Source organism: Saccopteryx bilineata, chromosome 2 (assembly GCF_036850765.1).
Source record: "Saccopteryx bilineata isolate mSacBil1 chromosome 2, mSacBil1_pri_phased_curated, whole genome shotgun sequence".
Lineage (NCBI taxonomy): Eukaryota > Metazoa > Chordata > Mammalia > Chiroptera > Emballonuridae > Saccopteryx > Saccopteryx bilineata.
The window spans coordinates 295,566,466-295,582,267 of NC_089491.1; positions in this window are offsets into that span (position 1 = coordinate 295,566,466).

Genomic DNA, 15,802 nt, shown 5'->3' on the forward strand with positions numbered 1-15,802 from the left:
AATAGTGGAAAGGAGCTGAAAATTGCTTCTCTTTGGAATCAGACAGGCCTGGGTCCCAATCTTTCCCTACACTTTACCAACTTGTGCAAACTTGAACAAGTGTTGCTTAACCTCTCTCAATCTCAGGCTCCTCAACTATAAATTCAAACCAAAATACCTGACTTTCAGGATTGTTGTGAACAGCACATGATATTCAAACTATTAAGCCATCAGAACAGACACCAACGTGCACCCGTACCAGTGTTCCCCGAGGTCTTAGGCCTGGCTGTGAGGATTAAATAATGGGTATTGGAGAGCCTTCGTGGGTGCCTGAAACTTAGTGGGAGCTAGTACACGGTTGCTCATGTTATCACGGCCATGTTTGGTGCTCCGTTACCCTAGTTCCCCGCTGGGACTCGCTAGGGGTCATATCTACTTTCCCCTCCCGACAGCCCTCCCTGGGCTCGGGACTCCGCAGTCAGCTGCTGGCTCTCCAACTGGGGTTTGTATCAGGGAGACTTAACCAGCTCTAGCCTCGCGCCGATGCTGTAGATAAATTACACTGGCCAGCCTTGCATGGAGAGGGAGGACTGAAGTTGAAAGGTTTTAAGGGGGTGGGGGTTCCCCTTCCTAGAGGCCTCTCTCTGCCATCCCACCCATCTCTACCCCTCACCCCACCCCACTCTTTACCCATCACTCCTGAAACGCCCCTGCCAGGGCAGTTCAGCTTCAAGAATGCAGCCAGTCAGTCTTTCTCTTTATCCCCACCACCATTCTCTCTTTCTCTCTGCCTCTCCCCTATTTTTTTTTTTTTTTTTTTTTTTTAACATGCAAGTTGCCATGAAAAATTTGTTAATGAAATATTTGCTCAGAAGTCTGCTCTGGGCTAGACTGATAACCTATCTGTGTTTGAGTTTGGCTTCCCATATTCTAAATACTCATCTTCTGTCTGTTTAGCTTATTGATTGGTTTGGCAGGAAAAGAAGCCTTGTCATCAGTGACCAAGGTCACACTGAACACAAAGGGAAAGGGGTCGGGAGGGGGACCTGAACTGGTGGGCTCCGGACGCGAGAGAGACTTCTCCAAGTTTCCTGAAGGGACAGCCCCCACCCTGACCTCTCCACCCCCAGCCCCAGGTCTCAGTTGGGTCTTAGCTCTGGGCAGAGGGAGCCTCGATGGGGACCTACATGCACACACGTGCAGGTGAGAGGCTAGCAATGGCGTCACCTTAGGAGGTTACGTGGACGAACCCTGGGCAGGTGGGTTGGGGAAAATGAGGCAAGGGAGCTCCCATTTCTGTGAAAAGGTTTTTTGGATTCTCACTGATGACAGTTCTGCTAAAGTCTAATTTCTCATTAAGGTTGATTTGTTAAAGAAATGATCTATCGCTATTAAATGACGAAAATAAAGCCAACAGTCAGGAGATCTTTGCAGCACAAATTCATGACCCCAATCATTGGTAACCCACAAGCACTTATGACTCCATCGGGGTCTGAATGCCTCACTTAATGCTTCTGCTTCTGACCTGCTTTCTTAATTATGTTTCCAAAGGCTGACAATTGATGAGGTGCCTAGCCGTGAGCACGCACTGGCTAGGTGAGAAAGGGGAGCCTGTTGTGTGCCAGAAGGGGCCAGATTTGGGTGGGAATCCCGCTGTTACAACTATTAGCTGCATGACCAGGGCCAACTTACTTAGTCTCCCTGAGCCTGTTTCCTTAGCGGTCAAACCTGGGCCACATTGCCTACCTCAGAGTTGTTATGAAGAAGAATGAGACGGCATCTAGAAAGAGCCCCTGAGTGCTGAGATCTATAAGAAATCATTTGGGATCAAATGTCTGCTACAGGGACATTACATAGTAGCTCCCTCCACCTGCCTCCCGCACCACCGATGCCGTGAGTAACTGAGGGTAGTCTATGCCTCTTCCCACGTCATCCGCTCACTCACTGGACACGGTTACTGAGCAGCGCCAGGCACTGGGAACACGGGAGGGATTAAGACACAGTCCTAGCTCCCCAGGAGCTTGTGCTACGTGCGGGAGAAAAGCGCAGACACAGGGGAAGATACGGTCACAGCCACCGTGATTGGAAGGAAGGCTTGGAACACGAAGGAGGAGCGGCCGTTTCCCTCCGGTGGGTGGAGGAGGGAGAAGAGGTCCAGAAAGGCCTCTCAGAGGACATTTTGAAATAAGTACTACTTGCCAGGTGGACAAAGGAGAGAAAGAGCTGCAGGAACAATGACATCAAAGCGCGGACCGCACAGCCGGTTCTGAGCACCGCAGGTGGTTCCTGCCGCTAGTGGACCGGGTCAGGCAAAACGAAGTGAGACTGAGGCTGGAGAGGAGAGTCGGGGTCTGGTGTGCGTGCAGGGGGCGGTCAGGAGATGGAGGCCATCTGTCTGTCCACGGGAAGAAGCCATCCAGGCAGCAGGTATTGGAGGAACACTGTTAGAGACTTTTTTAAGTAGGAGAGCTGACTGAACATTCTCAGAGGCTATATAGAAGAAACCGGTAAAGAAGAAATTGAAAATATGAGAGGAAGAGGATCATGGGAAGGGATGGGACTGAGAGGCCAGAGCAAGGGTGAGCCTTCAGCATGGAGGGGACGCCTCTTCCTCCAAGCCTCGAAGGACAGAGTGAGAAGTCGGGTGCAAAGGCTATGCCTGGGTGAGGCCAGAGCTTTAATGCTTGTTCCTGAGAGCCTTGACTTCCTCTGTGAGCTAGAAGGTAGGTTACCTGCTGAGCAAGAGAGGCTGGGATGAGAGAAGAGGGAGGAGAAACCATGGTACGTTCTGCTGGGAGCTGGGCCACGTTAAAGTTTCCCAGAAAGAGACGGCCCAGCTGGGAATGCAGATCACACACCTGTGGGGGTCCCAAGGCACCCAATTTGGGGAAGACGTCTTCTGAACTCAGCTGAGAGAAGGCGTGAGGCTAATGGGTAAGGTTTTGTAGGATTGTGTGGTAGAGGACAAGACATGCAGACACCGATGATGCTGGGAAGAAGATTGAAGTAATGTATAGGGCTGGTAAGAGAAGTGAAGCCCCCTAGGGAGATGAATGAGAAAGACAGTCAGGAGATGACCAGTCTCCATGACGTCAACAGCAAGTGGGCTGTGAGCAGGGACTGAGCCTTCAGTGGATAGGAGGACGTGACAGCAGAGAGTCTACACTGGGGTTGCAGAGAGGGGTCAGGAGTCCCAAGGCCTGACAAATCCCCGAGGGCGTGCGCAGTGGGGTTAGGATGAAATTCACTGGACTCTGAATGTCCCAAATAAACTTGGGGGTGCAGCAGATACCTGGATGACCGTATTACTCACTAATAGGGCAGGATATAACAGAAACATGGCCCATGGGTCCCAAAAATGTCTGTAACAGGAAGGAGAAGACATTAAAAAAAAATGGGAGACAGACCTTCTATGCTGATTACAGACATGATTCCTGAACTGGGCACCTAGACATCCGGGCCCAGGCTGCAAACTCACAGGTGCTACGGGATGGGTTTAATTTTCCAAGTAGCACAAGAAAATCTGTCAGACACTCCACACCCTACTGGTTTAAGGTTGTTCACAGTCTCAAGATAGACAGTGCTACGGTCATGTGGATGATACTGGATATTTACAAAGCTAGGTTTGATTATTTGCTGTGATAGAAAAGCAAGTATTGACACTTAAATAAGAAAATATTTTGTTGTTTTTTAAAAACACAAGTCCTAACGAAAAGCGACGCGGAACAGGAAATGAGAGCACTCGAGTTCAGTCTGACTGCAGGGCTTGAGAAGTTGCATTCGAAAGGCACACACGTGACAGTAAGTGTGATTAACATATCACTTTTTCTTTCAACTCCCACAGGTTACTTTTTCTGGTGGCTAGGAAATTATTAGGACATAAACACTCAGGAAGCTGTTTGGCCCTCACCACTCAGATGGAGCTCTGGGGGACTGTTTTGGCCTCATGAACAAAATCACTGATGCACTCAGGATGCTGTGAACAAAGTTTGGGAACCTTTGGATTGATGAGTTATCTAGCCTTGGGCTTCTGTTATAACTTCCTTAAGTCATAGGAAGTTAGCGTTGGGAGAGACCTTAGAGATAGCTTAGAATAACCACCTCTCTGGCTTCAGTGAGGACACAGCTAGGCAAGGGTAAGGGCATTGCCGAAGGTCATCAGCTGTTGGTAGAACAAGAACTAGAAACCAGGTCTCACGTTTCCCTGTCTAAGGTCCCCCTTCTACGGAAAACAAGTGCCTTCATTCCCTCCTATCACTTCTGTCATAATAATCATTAATAAGGTTTTGTTTTCTCTCAAGATCCCTAGTGAGAGAAGTGAAAAACACGTTGTAACTCAGGAATGTGCTGGCGGTCCCTCCTTGGTGTGAGCCATTCTGGATATCTGGTCACATTCACTGTGACACTTCTCCACTTGTTGACACTGCCAGGACCCTATAAATAAGTCAAGGCAACTTCTGTTGACCAAGTCAGATTGAGTTCTGGAAATAAAATCAGGAGACTACATATATTAGAGGGCGACTCTTCCCAGACTTTTCTATCCTCCATAGTTGTGGCTAGTGTTAAAAACACAATGACCTCAAGCAAGCAGAGGACAACAGAGCCGCACGGGACAGAGGCAGGCGGTCAGCTTGGCTCGTTCACTAGCCCCCACACTTCAGCTTCCGTGGCTTCTAGGATTCACATTGTGATTCAGAAATATATGGATGCGAACACATTATTCTAGGGTCACTTTTATAGCCAGATGAACTCATTCAAGCCCCCTTCCCATGGACTGAGGGAGACTTGGTGCCTTCCCCAGGATCCCCCATGATTCCCAAGAGAGTCCAGGGAGGCGCAAGGGAAAGGTCTCTGTTTCCTTCCTCTTGCGCGGTTGAAGGGCTGGCTGTGGCTCTCTCTCCTGTCTGCCCAGATGGTCCCAAGCATGGAGCACAACTCTTCTTCTAATTTAATTCCCCAAAGCAACACCTATAGGAGACCTAGAGTCACAGTAAGGGGCTGATGGCACAGCCCAGAACAGGAATCAACTTGAATTTAAATGTTAAGAATCACTGTCTGAAAAAGTCACTGGTTCGTATTCCCCAGAAGGCATTTCTCACTAGTCAGGGACTTCCGCTTCCTGCCACCCTCCCTATCTTCCCCTGGTCTCTTGACTGTTTCTTCCACCTTCTCTTCCCAAGTCCAATCCCTAACCACAGGCAAAGTAATTCCAAACTGCTCTCACTCAGAGAATCAGAGAATGTATTCCCTTTGCTACAGCTCACTGAACTAGCCCCAATTCCGGGCTTCTCACAACCAGATAGACCTGTCTGAATTAATCAAGGTATCAACACCCACCTCAGGGTGCTGTCTGTTTTTCATATTCACCCCAAATCATGAAACAGCATTGCTTTAAATTACTCAAAGCTTTCCTTGTTAAAGGGTAGTCTTTTCAAGCTAAGAGCAAATGTGTGAAAAACAAAGTGATTTTTTTTTTCAAAACTCTAGTTTGGGATGCTGAGGTATTTGTTTCTCACTTAAGCTACTGGCGCCACCGTTCCCAAAGACTGACAGAGTTATCTGTGACAGTCTCGGGCCCAGAAACGACACCCAGAAGTGTGGGCTCATTCCTTTCAAGTTCAAGATCACGGGAGGTGTGAGCCAAAGGCTGCAGCGGCAGGGCGGGCGTCTGAGCACTTTATGACGATAAGTTGGTGCCGTTGTTGACACATGAGGCTTCAGTGGCACAGCCAAATTGATCAAATACAAACCCAATTTCCGATTTGCAAGGTTGGGTGGGCAAACAAATTGTATCAGAGGCTTTACACCAGAGCCTTTAAGGAAACGGAGCGATGGCCATGAACCCCATGACTCCCTGCCCCTCCTTCCACCTCTAACACTTCATCGCCACTATTAATACATAATCCAGGCAAGTGGATGACACAGAAGGAGGTGGAGCTACAACCCCAGGCACAAGAGCGAATGATAGTCATAGGGGATACATTTTGAGAATCCTCTCTTCGATCCAGACACCTTGATATACCCTGTCTCATTGAATTCTCACCACAGCCCTAAAAGCTAACTACTATTATTATCCCTGTGTGTCAGAATAGTTTTATGAAATATTTACCAGTGAGTTTTTCACCTGGAATGGCCTAGTCACCCTCTGCTTGCCCCTGAAATACACCCTGACATTGAGGTCACTTGGAATAGGAGAGGTATAACAAAAATCAAAATTAAAAAAAAAAAAGTCTTTTGCTTAGCATTTGAACTTCAAAACTTATGCCTAGTTCTATGCAGATGTGGAATTTAAATAGATGTAGATATTTTCTTTTGTAGTTGAGAGCAACTCAAGGCTGAAAGAGGCCTAAGGGGCCTGAAGTGGCTTCACAGCTGGGATGAGAGAGAAGGATGACACGGTGTAGAGTGTGGACCAGGGACCAGCTAGGACTGTGAGTGTCTGGGCTGGGGAGCAGAGGAAACAGCAGGGAGCTACAGTATTGGGGTGATAAGGTGGCAGCTGAGGGTCACACTCTCCCCATGCTCTGATGACCCAGAACTGACCTCTGCCCACTGCCACACTCTGCCTCCCAAACCATATGTTACCAAGAAAAAGAAAAATGACCAATCTTAGCCCTAATTCACTATGACAAAGCTTCCACCTTCTACAGAACTGAGGACAAAGGTAGAAATCAAGTTCAATTTTAGGCATATCTCAAAGATATCGTAGGTTTGGTTCTAGACCTTTGAAATAAAATGAGTATCACACATAAAGCAAGTCACACAACTCTTTTGGTCTCCCGGTGCATCTAAAAGTTATGCTTACCATATACTGTAGTCTGTTAAGTGCGCAATAGCATTGTTTCAAGAAACAATGTGTATACCTTAATTAAAGAAATTTTTATTGCTAAAAAAAGTGCTACCCATCTCTGAGCCTCCAGCAAGTCATAATCTTTTTGCTGGGAGAGGATCTTGGCTTGACGTTGATGGAAGGCTGGACTGGCTGTGGCAGTTTCTTAAAATTGGACAACAATGAAGCTTGATGTATCAATTGACTCTTCCTTTCAGAAACAATTTCTGTGAAGCACCTGCTTCTATTTGATAACATTTTACCCACAGCAGAGTTTCTTCCAAAATTGGAGTCAGTCTTCTCAAACTCTGCTGTTGCTTTGGCAACTAAGTTGATATAATGTTCTAAACCTTTTGTTGTCATGTCAACAGTCTTCACAGCATCTTCATCAAGAGTGCATTCTGTTTCATGGAACCAACTTTCCTTGCTCCAGAAGAAACAACTCCTCATCTGTTCAAGTTTGATCATGAGACTGCAGCAATTCAGTCACATCTAATTCTAATTTTTTTGCTCTCGCCACCACATCTTCAGTTACTTCCTCCACTGAAAACTTGAACCTCTCAAAGTCATCAATCGGGGCTGGAATCAACTTCTTCCAAACTCCTGTTAATGTTAATAGTTTGAACTCTTCCTATGAATCATAAATGTTCTCAATGGCATCCAGAATGGTGAATCCTTTTCAGAAAGTTTTCAACTCACTTTGCCCAGATCCATTAGAGAATTCACTATCTATGACAGCTGTAGCCTTCTGAAATACATTTATTGAGACCTGAAACCTGAAATCATTCTTTGATCTATGGGCTACAGAATGGTTGTTGGGTTAGCAGGCATGAAAAAAACATTCACCTCATTGAACATGTCCATCAGAGCTTTTGGGTGACCAGGTGCATTGTCAATGAGCAGTAATATTTTGAAAGGAATCTTTCTTTCTGAGCAGTAGGTCTCAACACTGGGCTTAATATAGTCTGTACACCATGCTGTAAACAGATGTGCTGTCATCCAGGCTTTGTTGTCCCATTTATAGCGCACAGGCGGGGTAGAGTTAGCATAATTATTAAGGGTATTAGGATTTTCAGAATGGTAAAGGAGCACTGGCTTCAAGCTAAAGTCACCAGCTGCATTACCTTCTAACAAGAAAGTCAGCCTGTCCTTTGAAGCTTTGAAGCCAGGCATTGACTTCTCCTTAGCTATGATGATGCCATCTTCTTCCATTAGAAGGCTCTTTCATCTACATTAAAAATCTGTTTTTGGCCCTGGCCAGTTGGCTCAGTGGTAGAGCGTCGGCCTGGCGTGCAGGAGTCCCAGGTTCGATTCCCGGCCAGGGCACACAGGAGAAGTGCCCATCTGCTTCTCCACCTCTCCCCCTCTCCTTCTTCTCTGTCTCTCTCTTCCCCTCCCACAGCCAAGGCTCCATTGGAGCAAAGATGGCCCGGGTGCTGAGGATGGCTCTGTGGCCTCTGCCTCAGGTGCTAGAATGGCTCTGGATGCAACAGAGCAACACTCCAGAGGGGCAGAGCATCGCCCCCTGGTGAGCATGCCGGGTGGATCTCGGTCGGGCGCATGCGGGAGTCTGTTTGACTGCCTCCCCATTTCCAGCTTCAGAAAAATGCAAAAAATAAAAAATATCTGTTTTTTAGTGCAGCCACCTTCTTTAAAATCATCTCAGCGGGATCTTCTGGATGACTCACTGCAGTTCTTACGTCAGCATTGCTGCGTCACCTTGCACTATTATGTTGTGAAGACGGCTTCTTTCCTTAAACCTCATAAACCAACCTATGCTCATTGCAAACTTTTCTTCTGCATCTCCCTCACCTCGCAGTCTTCATTAGGCTTTGACTTAAGAATGTTGTTGTTGATTTCATCTCTTATCCAAACCACTTAAACTTCTTCCATATCAGCAATAAGGCTATTCCACTTTCTTATATTTCATGTATTCTTTTCATTTCTTTCAAAAACTTTTCCTTTGCATTCAAAATTTGGCTAACTGACACAAGAAGTCTAGTTTTTAACCTATCTTGGTTTCCAATATGCCTTCTGCATTAAGGTTAATTACTTCTAGCTTTTGATTTAAAGTCATAGACATGTGACGCTCCCTTTTACTTGAACACTCAGAGGCCATTGTGAGATTATTAACTGGCCTAATTTCAGTGTTGTTGTGTCTCAGGGAACGGGGAGGCCCAAGGAGAGGGAGAGAGATGGAGAACAACTGTTTGGTGGAGCAGTTAGAACACACACACACAATTTATCAACTGTGTTTGCCATCTTATGGGGCACGAGTCATGGTGCCCCAAAACAATTACAATAGTTACTTAAAGCTTATTGATTGCAGGTAACCATAGCAAATATAATTTTTAAAAAGTTTGAAATATGGTGAGAATTACCAGTACAAGACACAAAGTGAGCAAATGCTCTTGGACAAATGGCGCCAAGGGATTTTCTCAGTTCATGTAATTTTTACCTATCACTTTTGACTTTCCAAAGCTTAAGTACAGTAGGCCCTCGGTGTATGTGAGGGATTGGTTCTAGGGTTCCCCACAGACACCCAAATCCACAAATGGTCAAGTCCCATAGAGAAAATCGCACAGAACAATGCATCCAGTCAGCCCTCTGCATCTGCACGTTCCCAATAGCTGACTGAAAATACTGTGGATTCAAAATCCACAGACTGTATTTATTGAAAAAAAAAAAATCAGTGTAGAAGTAGACCCATGCAGTTCAAACCCACACTCTTCAAGGGTCAACTGTATTGATATTATACAACAAGCTTCATGAATGTCAAAAGCATTATGCTGACTAAAAGAGGCCAACCTTAAAAGGTTACACACTGCATAATTCCATTTATAAGACATTCTCCAAAAGACAACACTACAGTGCTGGAGGAGAGATCAGTGCTTGCCAAATGCTAGGAAAGGTGAGCGGGTGTCTTAATCGTGCTTGTGTTAAAATTCATAAAACTATAAAACTATACACTAAAAAGAACCCAATTTTACCATCTGACCATTTAAGAAATAGAATATTTCAAGGAAAAATACCCCTCTATTTTTGAGAAAATTATATTACTTTTTAAAATGAAAGAAAAACAGTACAATCTCATTTTTATCCATATCAGATAAGCAAAGATTAACATGCTCGATAATAGCCTTTATTAAGACAAGAGGTTGGGGAAAATTGACTACTGGTGGGAGACTAAGTTGGTCAATTATTTGAAAAAATAATTTTCCTATTAGAATATTACATATTTCTGCCTGATGACCTAAAACTTATAATTATTATACAGAAAAATATTTATATGCATGTCCAAGGAGGTTTACACAGGGATCTTCATTCTGGCCTTGTACTCATAAAAATATGAGAACAGCCTGAAGTCCACTGGTAGAGGATGGCCAAGAATACACCTACATTCTGGAATACAATGTCCACCGAAGAAGAATGAGGCAAAATTATTTGTAGCAGCATGGATTCAGCTCCAAGATGTTTGCAAGTAGAGACAAAAAAGCAAATTGCAAATCAATGCATATAGCATGCTATCATTTATATATAAAAACTATATTGCATAAGTATATTCATATATAATAATAAAATAAAAAGTTGATAAGGTACATAACAAATTAGGAACAGTATCTACATACTTCTAAGAATTAAATGGCAAATGGAACATCTAAAGAGATTTGGAGTTCTTCTTTTTTTACATTGGAAATATGTTAATGCATTGGTTGTATGTTACAAAATAACTTTTGTTAGAGGGAACACACTCTGGAGCAGAGAAAGAAGGCAGTGGACAAGCAAGAGGTGTGTCACCACAGGAGCAGGTGGTCACAGTCACTGTGGATCTGAGGAGTCAGGCCTGGGCTTGGAAGTCAGAGGGTGGAATCTGCTCCATGTCTCGTGTCTGCGGTGAGCAGAGAGCCCCAGTCTCTCTCCCAGTCCTAGAAACCCTGGAGACAGGCTACGAAAGGGCCTCACAGAAGTGGGGATAGAACTGGAAGGAAAAGACACCAAGCTGTTAGCTGCTGGGCTCGCTCAGATCCTAGCTTCCCTGCACCCTGTTCAGCCCCAGCAGGGGGGCCCCTGACTGCCTGCCCAGCCTCCTCCCATGGCTCACCTGCCATGCTCTAGACATACCAAGGACAGTGCACAGAGCAGAACGCCCTCAAACATCCCTTTGCTTTCACTGGTATGTTTTCTCTGCCTGGAATTCTCTTTCAGAAATCAGGGCAAGGCCTGACCTGTGGTGGCGCAGTGGATAAAGCGTCGATCTGGAAATGCTGAGGTCGCTGGTTCAAAACCCTGGGCTTGCCTGGTCAAGGCACATATGGGAGTTGATGCTTCCAGCTCCTCCCCCCTGTCTCTCTCTCTCCTCTCTCTCTTCTCTCTAAAAATGAATAAACTAAAAAAAATCAAATTAAAAAAATAAAGTTAAATTTAAAAAAAAAAAAAAAAAAAAAGAAATCAGGGCAAAACCTTTCCTGATTCTCTGTCCACTTCAGTCCCCCTCTCCTGTGTCCCTCGAGCATCCTGCAGAACGCCCTGCCGGTTTACTCTGCCATTGATCTATGCAGAGGCTGAGGCAGAGGTCCCCTAGCTGTGGTCCCTGAATTCCTGCCTGACCAGCTCTGACCGGCCACTCCTCAAAAGCTGTTCCCAGCTTCCCTCCTCCAGTATGCTTCCTGGGCCCGCCCAGAGCCACCAGACACTCCATCAACATTAATGAAGTAACTATGGTCTCTGATTGCCCTTTGTCAAGTGCCTACGACGCATTCATACTTTACATGTCTGCTCTCACGATTGCTCTCATATTAGGCTCCACTTGTTTCCTTCTGTTGATCCTAGTTTGTTCCACTGGATTATAAACTCAGCCAGCACAAAGAGCATTCCATGTATTTCTCTTGGATCTTTTGCTCACAACGCTGAGCGCGCAGGACGTACTTAATAAATAAATAATTAGCACCAGGCTTACGGGCCCATTTGGAGACTAATGGACTCAGTGACCACGTCTGGGGTGTCTGTATGCGGTCACCTCATTTGCTTGCACGCTCTCTGATCCCTGGCCCATGTTTTGGGTTCTACTTCTTGCTCTTTTCCCAAATCTCATTTAACATCAGAGCTCCGCTCTGTTGCCCCCTCCCCCCACTACACTGTTTCTGAGTTTCTAAATACTTCCTAGTTCCCCCTCACTGCTTCTGCAGTGTCAGTTACCCCCCCCCCCCGCCCCAGTTTGCCCCTCACTGCCAAGTGTGACACCTGATGAAGAAAAGATGATGGAGGAGTAAACAGAACAGCCTGCTGTCCCCCTAGACCTCACCGGACTTGTCACTGATGGTAATGACCACCCATATCCAAGCCCATCATATTTAGCAGTTTTCAACATATACTTATTAAATATTTAATATGCCTGATAATGAGTTCCTGGTAAGAAACTGGATTTTGGAATTCTTCCCACTCAGATGGGTCCCTATTGTGAATCTCTGGAACACCTGTGGTCACCTCCTCTTGTTACATTTATCATCGTTTGCCTGGTCTAATCTATTTATGTCTTTGCCTTTACCACCTCCCCCATGAGATGATAAGCTCTTGAGAGTGACTTTTTATACATGACTATCTTTATATTTCCGGCATCCCTCGAAGGCAGGGTTTTGTGGCTAGCAAGGGTCAGTGGGTATTTCTGATTTGACTCAATTCACTAAATTGAATTGCCAGATAATGAATGGATGAATGAAACTATTAAAACACGGTTCTGCAAATCTCCCCACAGGGCCCTGTCTGCGGCTCTTCACAGAGCAGACCCTCGGTCAATGCTGTTGACAGACATTTTGATGTGTTTGAAGACGGAGAGGGAAGACTCCTGGTGAGCCAGAGGTTTTTATTTGCTCAATCTGTTTTGGCTTCAAACCCTTAAACAGTCATAGCTCCTGAGGTTTCAAAACCACAACTGTAGTCACCGTGCTTCTCTAGAGCCTGGTTGCCACAGAGCAGGGCCCGGAGAATAAAGGGCATCCGAACGGCTCGGTCCGAGGCGTATCTGAAGGCAGAAAATTCCAAAGGCTTTCCCGCCCTGCCTCCAGGATGGGCTCTGTTATGAGCCTGCTCCATGAGGCCGAGCTTCTGCCTGGCCTCATGCGACTGAAGTGCTTTTCTCCCGGGCTCATGCCACGGCTTTGTGGACCACGGCCGCTTCCTGAAAGCCAAGTCCAACGGAGAGACAAGGGACGCCCTGGGGGCTTGTGGTTCTAGAAGGCGTTTCCTTGGCCATGAAGCCTGGAGAAGGACAACAACCTACAGCAGGGCCGGGAGAAAGCCAGCGGAGCCTGGCTTGAGAGGTCCAGAGGGCACTTCCCACCCCAGCCCTTCTAGCAGCAAGACCCCCGCTGGGGCACACGCTTGCTGGGGGTTAGGGGAAGGCAATGCCCTGAGATAGGTGTGTAGCCAATGCTGGGGGTATCTCTGGTTTTCAGAGAGAACGTCAAGGAAAGAGGGTGGCTCAGGCCTGCTGTGCCCTCTGAAATGGCTTCATGGCCTGGAGGGGCCGGTGCAGGACAGAGCGAGGGACGAAGGCCACACGTGCAAACCAAAGAGAGTTTAATCTGTAGACATTTCCTGCGGACGGAGTTTAATCATGTCCTACTGTCCAGCCTGTGGACAGGGGAGAAGGGGTCTTTTCAGCTCCGATGGCAAAAGAAGAGGCTACAACTTACACTCTCAGGGGTGAACGCCTCCAGGAACAAAGAGCCACAGAAGTGGATGCCTACAGTAACAGTGTGATCACAAGGGCCCTGGGCAAACCTCCCAGCTTATTATTTCCCCATGAACCAGATGATATCCGAAATTCCATCATGGCTTTGTCTGAGGTTTAAATGTCTATGAAAATGCAAACACATAGGGGGAGACTCCAAATATATCAGTCCTTTACATCTGAAGTCTAGAACGTTCCTGAACCCTTTCCCTCGGGCAGGCTTTCTGATGGGCGGGGACAGAGAAGGGGACAGGGCCAGGGAGCTGCGTGTGGGTGCCTGAGCAAGGGGAGGCAGGGAGGAGTAGGGGGAAGCGCATAGAATGGGCCTGCGCTCCTAGACAACGTGCTCCTGCGTAGTGTGGCCCGGGGCCAGCCCTGCAGACCACTGTCATGGTCACTCATCACTGCCTGCTCCATTAAAGACACCAGGTGCCGGTCGCTCCAAACCCAGGCCATCTTCATGGCTGTGGGCCTGCAGCGTGTCACAGACCCCACACTCAGAAGGCCCCCATGCTTGGTTTCATGCTCTGCTGTCACCATCTTGAAATTCTTAAAACATTTTTAAACAAGGGGCCCCACGAATTATGCAGCTGGCCCAACTCCTAACGGCCCCAGCTACCACGAAGACCTTCTGGAGGGAGGGCGGTCAAACCTGGAGAGTGTCTCTTCATCACATGTGCATTTCCTTCATTCTATTTTTACACATCAGGAATATTTGAAGAAATGTCCTTAATTCCGAGCACTTTAATTCACCTCCAGCAGCTAAGCCTCTTTCGAGGTGACTTAGGCGTCATGTGATCCGTCCTATTATTAGCACATGCCCGGCCATTCCCAACCCCCAGACTCCTGCTTCCCTTGCCCTTATATATATCTCTCCCTCAGCAGAAAAGTGGCACATGACCTCCAGCCTCAAGAATACTTGGCACAGCTCCCTGTTTCTCAGCCGTATCTATTGTTCTCGTCCAGAGCGACACTGGCTTGTGAGAGTCTTGCTGACATTTCTGACTTTTAGTGGGGAATGCCATTAGTCAACCAGCGGCATCTGTTTTGGAAAATGAAAGAGCTCAAGTCAAGGCAAACACGGTAAATAATCCTGCCACAATCCAGGAGGGTTGTGGGGGCAGCAAAGGCAGGGTTTTGCCTTCTCATTATTTGAAATGCATTTAATCTGCGCCTGGATCCTCCACGCCCAGGCTAGGGTTACTGGACATAGAAAGGGAGAGATCAAAAGCTCTTGAAAAATGTGGGGCCCAAACCAGGGTATTAAGAGTGTAAGTGGGCTATTCAACACATGTGTCGTGGAGAATGAGTTAGGAGCCAACAGGAGGCCCATGAAATGGTTCTTCAGAAGAAAAGAGCTATAACCCCCCTTGTGGTTTAAAACTATAGAAACAGACTCTCTCTGACTAATGCTCGGTAAGTGTCCCCTTCCTTAGGAGAGGCAGCAGTGGTACAGTGGGTAAATATGGCTTCTGGAGCCAGGCTAACTAGGTTCCATTTTTTTTTACATTTTTTAAATTTATTTTTTAATTATAGTTAACATACAATATCATAATAGTTTCAGATGTACAACATAGTGATTAGACACTTATATACCCCAATAACTCTAGTAGACTGGGTTCCAGTCTTGACACCTTCCCCAACTAAGCATTGACCTTGGGCAAGTTACTTAACCACATTGTGCCTTGATGCCTTTATATGTAAACTAATCATTTATAACTACCTCAGGGTTATTGGGGCACAAATGAATTAGTATTTGGTGTATTAAAGATTGCTGCAAATGTCTTCGTCCTTCTTCCGATTAAAAGGCAAGAACTTATTCCTCTGCCTCTTTATTCTGGGCTGGTCTATCACAGCTTTCACTAATAGAGCAGAAAAGAAGTGAAATTTGCCAGTTCTGGGCCTAACCTTTAAGACAGGGGTCGGGAACCTATGGCTCACGAGCCAGATGTGGCTCTTTTGATGGCTGCATCTGGCTCACAGACAAATCTTTAATAAAAAAAAATAATAACGTTAAAAATATAAAACATTCTCATGTATTACAATCCATTCACTTCCTACCACTCATGTTCATAGTTGCGCATGGCTGGAGCCAATCACAGCTGTCCTCCAGGACAACACCAAATTTTTATTGGATAATGCGTAACGTACATGGGTCATTATAAGGCTCTCATGAAATTACATTTTAAAATCTGTGGCGTTCATGGCTCTCTCAGCCAAAAAGCTTCCCGACCCCTGCTTTAAGAGAACCGGTAGTGACCACG